This window comes from Triticum dicoccoides, chromosome 7B (genome assembly GCF_002162155.2).
Source record: "Triticum dicoccoides isolate Atlit2015 ecotype Zavitan chromosome 7B, WEW_v2.0, whole genome shotgun sequence".
NCBI classification, from domain to species: Eukaryota; Viridiplantae; Streptophyta; class Magnoliopsida; order Poales; family Poaceae; genus Triticum; species Triticum dicoccoides.
In genome coordinates, this window is record NC_041393.1 from 759,464,616 (window position 1) to 759,475,466 (window position 10,851).

Consider the following 10,851-nt stretch of genomic DNA (forward strand, 5'->3'; position numbering starts at 1 on the left):
GGGCAAAACATACCAACGGGATTTATAAAAAAGAAAAACAACGGCTCTCTACCATTATTGATGACCTCGACAAAATTGTAGAGACGCGCATCTTATCTCAACGAGAGATTGAATTAAAAAATCAATCTAATGAGAAGATTGCCTGTCTTCTGCGAGAAGAGGAGATCAAATACTACCAGAGATCCAAAGCTGATTTCATTTTGATGGGTGATAGTAATACAAGATACTTCCAATTGGTCGCTAATGGGCGGCATAGGAAGAAATGTATTTATAGTGACCTCGACAAAATTGCAGAGACGAGCATCTTATCTCAACAAGAGATTGAATTAAAAAATCAATCTAATGAGAAGATTGTCCGTCTTCTACGAGAAGAGGATATCAAATACTACCAGAGATCCAAAGCCGATTTCATTTTGATGGGTGATAGTAATACAAGATACTTCCAATTGGTCGCTAATGGGCGACATAGGAAGAAATGTATTTATAGTCTCCAACAAGATGAGGGGCGGATCGAAGGTCAAGAGGAGCTCAAAAAGTATATCACCGACTACTACAAATCTCTGTTCGGAGCGCCGGCTGAAGGGAATTTTACCCTTGATGAGATCCGAACAGATGACATTCCACAAGTCATGACAGAAAAAAATGATATTCTGACGGCACCATTCTCGGAAGAGGAGGTGAGAGCTGCAATGTTCCAAATGAAACATAACAAAGCTCCAGGCCCAGATGGTTTCCCCGCAGAATTCTATCAGAATTTCTGGGATGTCATCAAGGCTGACCTTATGGAGTTGTTCAATTGTCTTCATGCCGACCGACTTGAGCTATTTAGGCTTAATTTTGGTGAGATTGTCTTGTTGCCAAAGATTAAGGAGGCTGAACGGATCCAGCAGTTTAGACCCATATGCCTCCTTAATGTCAGTTTCAAGATTTTCACCAAAGTGGCTATGAATCGGCTTAACTCGGTAGCGAACCATGTTGTCCGACCATCTCAAACGGCTTTCATGCAAGGAAGGAATATACTTGATGGTGTAGTAATCCTGCATGAGACAGTCCACGAGATGCATCAGAAAAACCTAAGTGGAGTAGTATTCAAAATTGACTTTGAAAAAGCCTATGACAAGGTCAAATGGTATTTCCTCCAACAGGCCCTAAGGATGAAAGGTTTCTCTGAAAAATGGTGCCATTGGATCCAAAATTTTGTAACTGGAGGTAGCGTGGCCATCAAAGTCAATGATGATGTAGGTCATTACTTGCAGACAAAAAAAAGGACTACGTCAGGGTGACCCCATGTCCCCAATATTATTTAACATTGTGGCTGACATGTTGGCAATTCTAATTGAGCGCGCCAAGCAGGACGGGCAAATTGCTGGGGTAGTGCCACACCTTGTTGATGGTGGCCTCTCTATTCTTCAATATGCTGATGACACAATACTTTTTATGGAACATGACCTGGACAAGGCTCGAAACATGAAACTCTTGTTGTCAGCGTTTGAGCAAATGTCAGGTCTTAAAACTAACTTCCGTAAAAGCGAAGTGTTCTGCTTTGGAGAAGCCGTCGAGGTAGCGGCCGATTACGGACCTATTTGGTTGCGCACTTGGCCAATTCCCGATCAAATATCTGGGAATACCAATTCATTATCGACGTCTCACCATTGCGGAGTGGAAGCATGTAGAGGAGCGGCTAGAGAAACGGTTGAGTAGTTGGAAAGGCAAGTTGCTCTCAGTTGGAGGACGGCTGGTTTGATAAATTCTGTCCTCACAAATATGGTTCTCTATATGCTTCCTTTCTTCCAACTCCCAAAATGGTTCTTGCAAAGATTGGACTATTTTAGGTCCAGATTCTTTTGGCAAGGAGATGATGAAAAGAAAAAATACCGGCTGACCAAATGGAGCGTGGTTTGTAGGCCGAAAGACCAAGGTGGCCTTGGAATTCATGACCTGCAGGTCAAGAATGAGGACCTACTTAGTAAATGGTTGTCCAAACTTCTTACTGAGGATGGTGTTTGGCAAACCATGCTGCGCAATAAGTATCTAGGCCAAAAGGCGATGTCTCAGGCATATTGGAAACCTGGCGACTCACACTTTTGGGATGGCCTAAGGACGGGTCGTAGATTCGTTTCTGGGAAGACATCTGGCTAGGCAATGCCAGTCTCCGAGAACAATATCCAGCCTTGTACAACATTGCTCGCGATAAGAACAATACTATTGCGCAGGTGCTCAGCTCATCCCCGCCGAATATTTCATTCAGGCGGGATTTGGATGGCGCCCGACTTATGTCATGGCATAATCTCTTATCCCGTTTGGATCTGATTAACCTGACGCAAGGCCGTGATGTGTTTCGCTAGAACCTTACTACATCGGGGTCTTTCACGATAGACTCTATGTATCGTGCGCTCACGCATTCTGAGGTACCAGAGAGAAATAACAAAAAAATCTGGAAGGCAAAGATTCCACTAAAAGTTAAAATATTCATGTGGTACCTTCATAGAGGTGTTGTGCTAACCAAGGACAACCTTGCACGACGCAACTGGCCAGAAAGTAAGAAGTGTTGTTTTTGTACTCATAACGAGACAATCAAAGACCTATTTTTTCAATGCAGTTTGCGCGTTCTACGTGGTCAGTCATCCAAATAGCGTCAAATTTGTATCCGCCCACAAGTGTTGTCAATATTTTTGGTCATTGGTTGGACGGTATTTCAAATAGGTTCAAAACGTAATAAGGATGGGAGCGTACGCCTTACTATGGTCGATTTGGCTATGTAGAAACGATTTGGTTTTTAATGACAAAAATGCTTCTCCTTTGCAGGTTATTTTCCGTTGTACGCACTCACTTCGTATGTGGTCTATGCTACAACGTGCGGAGTACCAACTGCTATTCAAGGCGGTGTGTACGCGATTGGAGCAGGTGGATATGGAGTTTTTTACCCAACATGGGTGGCAGCATAATCTCTGCATCGGTCCACCAACCGTTTCGACATAGGCATAGTGTCGGTCTATAGGACTCTACTCTTGCCGAACTGTCTTTTTTTTTCTTGTCAGATTTTTGATGTCTGGCTGTGTGCATCCTAGTTATGCAGAGGCCGGGTGATACTCTAAATGCTTTGTATCGCTTGATGCTACATTTTGAGATAATAAAAGCGCACTTTATCGGGAAAAAAAAATCTGACTCGACCTCTATGAGGCTTCATCTAACTCCATAACTTTCAACTCTGACATGGGTACGTTCGTCTCTTGGTGACTGGCTTCTGCCATTGGCAATAAATGATGAAAAAAGGCACAGTAAAAGCGAGTGGACAGGAATTGAAGGAATTTTCGTCTGAAACGCATCCTGTAGGCTTCGTACCTGTGGATATTATTCTTCTTTCACCTCCCCTTCCTCCTCCTCTTGCTCCTTTCTGTTCCTTGGGTGAAGTTTTGAAAAAATAAGGGATGAGCATTAATTTGTATTGCTGGGACAGATATTAGGTCATACATTCCAGCTAATTTGAATACAACCATGAAGGTGGGGTTCAAATGCCATATAACTATTTATTCTGGTAAGTACTCCTTCCATTCCTAAATATTTGTCTTTCTAGATATTTTAACAAGTGACTACATACGGAGCAAAATGAGTGAATCTACACTCTAAAATATGTCTACATGTATCCGTATGTTGAGTTTATTTGAAATGCCTAGAAAGACAAATATTTGGGAACGGAGGGAGTAGGAGGCTTACCACGGATAGAAGGCAGAAGAACTTTTAGGATTGGCTAATGTAATTAAGCTAGTTAATTCTGTCAAAGCTTACACATGGCCTGGCTGTGTGAGAAAAAGACTTACGGGTCTGATTCCAACGAAGTGTGGGACAGTTGGGATGGGTGTCCAATGTGAGCTCCAGCATATTTTGGCATATTTTGCACTGCTGGCAAGTAGTTTCGTCGGACCAAATAATTACCACTTTCTGGAGGGAAGAGAGGTGTCCCGTGTCAACATCCAAGTCACCACTAACGATGTGCGACGCTCGGGCAATAAAGGCACGGAATTCACGCCTTGGCCCTGTCTGAAAATTTTCGAATCTGCACACTTTAAGGCAAGGGAATGCATCATCACCAATGATGAACCTTTTGACACGAGTGTATTGGCTGCTAGTGATTCTCAAACATAGAGTAGGAATAGCAGGCAATTTCCCAAGGATCTGAATGCCAACCTCTGGCGTCACTCTATTCACTCCTGCATACAAGGAGATGAGGATGGGAAACAAGGATGAATTAATCCATCTAGGCAATGTTGAGGTACAACCAAGAAAATGAAATGTCTGGAGGTGTGCAGGGGGCACCCAACTATCCCAGCTGACATCGAATGTCTCATACCCAGAATGATAAATCTTAAGACTGGCCAGGGACACTAACAAAGAATTAAACGCACTCTCGTCATGTTCTTGCCACCAAAGATGGAGCACCTCAGCTCGACTAGATTCCCAAGCTCTTTCTCAATCTCATCACTTTCACCCACCCACACACCATTTAGCTCTTCCAAGGACACCAACTTCCCTATCCCAACCTGCAATCTGGTAAAAGAATAGACCTATAGGAACATCAATTGTCCTAGCTGAATAACACTTAATGGCACCTCGATAGATCCACTCGTTCTTAAGTCGAGTATTTGCAAAAAAATGTAGCTTTCCTATATCGATGGGGAGCACGTCAAGATGGGTATCTTTCAGCCCTAGGTACCTCATGTGTAATAAATTCTCAACATACCTAAGATCAATCTGGTGGGTATGCATACTTTCCCTTAGATAGCAACCTTCTAGATCCAATACTCGAAGAAGTTTGAAGCTTGAAAGAGCTTGGATTAGATAAACATCAGTTCTAAGGAGAGTAATAGATCTCGATTTTGACATACTTGAGGCATCGACCTGATTGGTGAGCTGTAGAATGATATTTTGCAAGGATAACCTACGAACCATGCAATCTGATTTTTTTCCTTTGTTTTGTACCATCTAATGTAGTAATGAAGTTTTCTTTGCTAAATAGAGAACATATAAGATCAAGTACCATATCATGTACACGGCAAGCTTCCACCCTACCTTCAAAATCAACATCTATTGGCATAATTAAGTTTCTGTTTATCAGCTAACTAAAGTATCTCTCTCCAAGCTCAAATAGTCTAATTTCTTGTCCTCCATTGTCGATAAAGCCTTTAGCTATCCACCTCCATATCAACCAGTCTCTCCTTATCTCATAATCTTCAGGGAATATACTGAGATATAATAAGCAAACCTTTAGGTGAGAATGTAGACTATAATAACTGAATGATAGTATTCTCTGCATATCCTTAGTAGTACCACCTTCTTCAAGTCCATGGCCAATAGAACTGAGTATGTTATCCCATTGAAACTTTGGCTTTATCTGTTGATCATTACTAGCTAACAAACTAGTTACAGTAATAATGGCAAGTGGTACACCACCACATTTCTCCAAAATTTCTGTAGATACTTGCTCCAATTCATCAGGCCATTTACTTCCTTGAGGGAGTATTCTTTTGTAGAAGAGCCTTTTGGAGTCATCATCATTAAGAGGTTTCATCATATGAATAATATCATCACCAGATGGGCAACATGCTTCAGAGACACTGGTTATGCGAGTTGTTGTTATTACTTGACTACCAAGACTGTTGTTACAGAAAGCGCACTTGATAATTTCCCATTCATTTTTGTCCCGTATGTCATCAATCACGATTAGGTACCTGCGTAATTTTTTGAGCATAGTTCTCATATCAATAAAGACATAGCCATGTTTATACTTTTTCTGTATGGACAGCGAGGTAGATCTCTTAGCAAAGATGGAATTTATATCAATGAAGTCATACCTCTTATCCTGAACAAATGCTCTCAGTTCATCGACGAGTTGTTGGTTATCCCTAACAGATTTGTTGATGTTTGCAAACTTAATTTTGTCCAGTCTGTACAACATCTTCTTTGAAAATCTTTGCGATGTCGGGATTCTGAGACACCGAAACAAACACTCCACAGTCGAACTGCACTCTAATCTTGTCAGACAGCGCATTGGCAAGGGTTGTCTAGCCCAATCCTCCAAATCCAACAATTGACAATGTCTTGAGTTGTTGCTTGGACATCTCATCCCATCAAAGAGCTCCTCGATGAGCTCATTCCGTTTGTCTTCGATGCCTACAAGCTCTGTAACATCTCTATACACAACCTTAAGACGAGGGTCAATGATATTTCCCATACCATCGGCGAGCGTCTTAAGCGTGTACCTTTACCGAAAAAGGCTTACGCCCCGCCTTATATACAAAACAAACCGCCCGATCCAAACATCGAACAAGGTTCACACACACACACACCCAAGTCTCACACAAAAAGGTAGCAGGAGGGTTAGTGCTGAGGGCACAGCTCAACAAGCCCTAGAAAAAAAAGGACACACATAGAGGCCGCCACACGAGAAGCATTCCTAATCAGGCTCCGGCGGAGGTGGCGGAAGCAGGGGCGCCATGCGGAAGGCCATCGATCGAAGGTCGGCAAGGAGGGTGCTAATGACGATCCGGTCCTAGGGGCGGCTAAGCAGCCGATAGAGCTGCAAATAGCCACACATTTTGAAGATCGCATTAGTCGCACGTCGAAGAGGCACTTTCTGAATGACAAGCTTGTTGCGAATGTTCCAAAGCGTGCAAGCAAGGACACCAATGCACAACCATCTAATATGGCGGTAGCGATGGGAGGAGGCGTGGATCTCAGCGAGTAAGTCGGGGAAGTTGGTATTGCACCACTGTCCGCTGACCGTTTCACGGAAGCACGACCACAGGAACTGGGCTGTGGAGCAGGAGAAGAAGATGCGGTTCGAGTCCTCAATTGTGACGCACAAAGGGACACATCTCGTCCCCTGGGCCATTGCGCTTGCGGACTTCAACCCTAGGGGGGAGGCGTCCCCGGATCCACTGCCAAAGGAATATCTTGATCTTTAGGGGGTGCGACAATGTCCCAGATCAGGTTAAAGGGCCAGTGAATGAGCGATGGCCGCGTACAGAGATTTCAAGGAGAAGCGGCCGGAAGGCTCCAGGCGCCACGACTTGGAGTCAGGGTCGCCCTCTACATCCATCGGCAGGAGAGCGATGTCCTAGAGAAGGGCGTCCCAGTGTCAACCTCAAGCGGGCCAAAGGGGCGCCGGAAGGCGAGACGCCCTAAGTCAATCAGGGCCGTCTCGACGGAGATCCGGGGGTCAACCGCAATGGCAAATAGGACCAGGAAGCGGGCGGCCAGGGGGGAGTCCCCTAGCCAGCGGTCGAACCAAAACAGGGTCGAGGACCCGGAACCCACTTAGATGGACGTGCCAATATGGAGCACGGGGAGGAGCTGGATCACTGCCTGCCAGAACTGGGATCCACCAGAGCGCTGGCACAAAGCTAGAGGCTGGCCCCGAAAGTATTTATTCTGGATGATGGTGAGTGAGAGGCCGCCCTCCACGTTGGCGATACGCCTGATCCAACGGGTCAGGAGAGCAATGTTCATTTTACCTATGTTAGCTCCAAAATGATCCATTTTACCTAAGTTAGTTACAAAATGATCCATTTTAGCTTGGTTAGCTCCAAAATGATCCATATTACTTAGGTTAGCTCCAGAATGATCCACTTTACCTAGGTTAGCTCCAAAATGATCCATTTTAGCTAAGTTAGCTCATAAATGATCCATTTTACCTAGGTTAGCTGCAAAATGATCCATTTTACCTAGGTTAGCTCATAAATGTCATTTATACCTAAGCTAGCTCATAAATGTCATATACTTCTTCTTCTTGTTCATTTTCTTCTTCTCCTTCTTCTTCTAATCTTCTTCTTCTAACTTCCTTATTTCCCATTTTGCAGATTTCATTCACTTGACGAAAGCTTGCATTGATGGAGTGCTTATTATCCCTTTCTCTGTTTCTTTTGTATCGATGAACTATGCATGTATCGTTGGATGAAACTATTGTAATATATATGGTTGGATGCCCCCTATATGGAACTTTCTATGTATGATGGAACTATGCATGGAACTTGCTATGGTTGGATGGAACTATGCATGTATGATGAAGTTATATGTGTTGGATATCTTATATGTTTTCTTTGTAATTGCCCTGTGAAATATATATATATATATATATATATATATATATATATATATATATATATATCATTTATTTTTTTTGAAAATGCATGGATATATGAAAAAACAGAAAAAAAAGAGGCAATGCAGCCTCTTTGCCGTCTGCCACTGACGGCAAAGAGATCTTTTGCCGTCTGCCACGGACAGCAAACAGGCCACATGGCAGCAACCTGTGCAACCTATGAGCTATAACATATGGTTCCTTTTGTCGTCCATGGCCGACGGAAAAGGGGAGGCAACATTTGTCGTCCGCTGGCAGATGACAAAGGCTGCCGTTGGCCACCTAACGTGGCTAACGCCTATTCATTACTGTCCAGATTCTTTGCCGTCTGCCATGGATGACAAAGGTTATTTGTCGTCCGCTTTGAGAAAGAAGACGGCAAAGGACCTGTTTACCGTCATCCTCTTTGCCTGGCAGCTTTGCCGTCGGTGGCAGACGACAAAGAGCTTTGCCGTCCTCTTTTGGTGCCTTTGCCATCCGCCATTGCAGACGGCAAATAAGCTGATTCCTGTAGTGTATCTACACTCTAAAATATGTCTATATGCATATGTATGTTGTAATCTATTTGAAACCTTTAAAAAGACTTATATTTAGGAATGGAGGGAGTACATGATAAAAATAGGAAAGACCGGTTATGTATGACTTGGCACTAGCTGGTTATCCCATTTTATTTTGGCATTTTAGCGGTACCATTTTCCTGTTAAAATCCAGGGCAAACTTTGTAACATTATATTACCATGCAAAGGTTTTAAGAGCAATCCAGCATAGAGGTCCAACACTTAATCATGGTTATATTTCCCGCGATGATCTTCCAAGTTTCATGGCATTATTTGTGTTGTGTATGTTTTGAACATAGTAGTACTATTTTTGAAATATGCAAGAACGCCTTCAACTCATGTAGCAGAAAAAAGTATGTAGGTGATATGTACTTTCTGAAAATAATTCCTTCTGTTCTGTTTTTTCATTATACAATGATTGCTATTTATGCTTCTTCAGCAGTGACATAATGGTCAATTTGCATTTTCTATCTTTTAGCTACACTGCCAAATCCAACAATTTTGATTTGTTTGTACCATTAGGCTGCAGGGAAATATTACTATATGTAACATGCATACATTTTTTTCTTAATTTGCTGTTGTTGCTTCTCATTTCTGAAATTTATTTCTTCATGCAGCTTCATTTTGCATATATGTGATATAAGCGTAAGGGGTCCAATGGCAATGCTAAAAAATAATTCCAGACATGAGTATCTGGATCGCACTACTGCTGATCATCTCTTGTGATTCGTGCATCGGGCTTCTGACAGATCCAAGTCACGGGCTTATGGGGTCCCTTTCTTCAGCCAACTGAAGCACTTCATGTTAGCTTGTCTTCGCGATTGGATTAACTGTAATGCATCATCTCACCCATTTATGATCCATGGGTGAGGCGTACATATTGTCATTAGATGTACTGTTGCCTATGATGGTTCTAAACTCAAATAATATAGTTGGTTCTAAACTCAAATAATATAGTACTCCTTCCGTCCCATAATGTCAGACGTTTTTGGGATGGAGGGAGCAGTATTTGTATGTTTGATCGATGCGCTAATAATAGATCCTAATGTTGTAGCATACACATATTAATGTACATGAGTGAGACTAGGACCAAACATGACAGCAAATTGTGCGACACAAGATAAGTGCGCAGAAGCCCGCCTCAGGTGGCACCGCAGCTCTAGTGGTCCTTGTACGAGAGTCGCGATGGTATAGAGGGTGCGGGCCCAGCCCTCTCAAGTACGTGCCGAGGGCTGATCATATATAGTGGGTGTTGTTCATGGTGTGACGTGATATAAAGGGAGGTGACTTTTCCACATGATATTTTCAGTGGTCTTATGCGTTCACATTGCTCCGAAAACTTCATTTCACTAACAGATGACAATAAACACATATTATCATACAAACCATCTCTTCTTATTATCTCTTGCGGATAATGGTTGTATGCTTCTAAAATTATGTGGGGTTGTAAAATTAAATTTGGAAGTGCGTGACTAAAATATATTTGGTACAGTGGTGGAGAACTACTGCCCAAGATTTTTTTTCATGTCGCATAGCCACTCATGTTTCACGTTGACGGACAAGCCTCTGTCATTTGCTCATATTTCTCGTTATCAGCGATAACTGATACTAGCCGAATTTTATGGCTACACCAAGTTATGTGATCTACATGGTGACGATGAAAATGCAACACATTTGCTCGGGAAAAGAACAAGCTAGTAAGCTACCATTGTTTCCTTGTACTCATGAAATCCAGGAGAGTACAACCCATGTGGCCAAGTATCAATGTTGCAATATTAATGTTCTACAGTACTACAATATTAAAGTTCTACAACGTTGTGTGTACAATCATGCATGGTCGTACAATCACTGAACATGGACATGATCAGTGCAACAGAAGCATTGAAAGTTTGTGTCTGGTACGCAAATCATAGCCTTCTATTTTCACACATATATGGTCCAGTTGGTTAGCAGTCACCACCTACATCTGCACACTAAATTAAGCAACCAACCATGTACCATACGATCCTTCCCTTCGAATATGATTCTTTGACTCGAGTCGGGTAACTTTGTGGTGCCTGACATGTGAGCCTGCCTTCAAACTGACCCACATATCAGTCATGCAAAGTCATCTGACTTAAGTCTGCATCCCTTTCCTTTCAGTCGCTTTATTATTTC

At 42.6% G+C, this 10,851-nt stretch overlaps 1 pseudogene; it reads right to left on the reverse strand.

Annotated features, from left to right (window-relative positions):
• Positions 1-821: 821 nt before the first annotated feature.
• On the reverse strand, positions 822-7,096 carry LOC119339722 (annotated as a pseudogene).
• Positions 7,097-10,851: the final 3,755 nt, after the last annotated feature.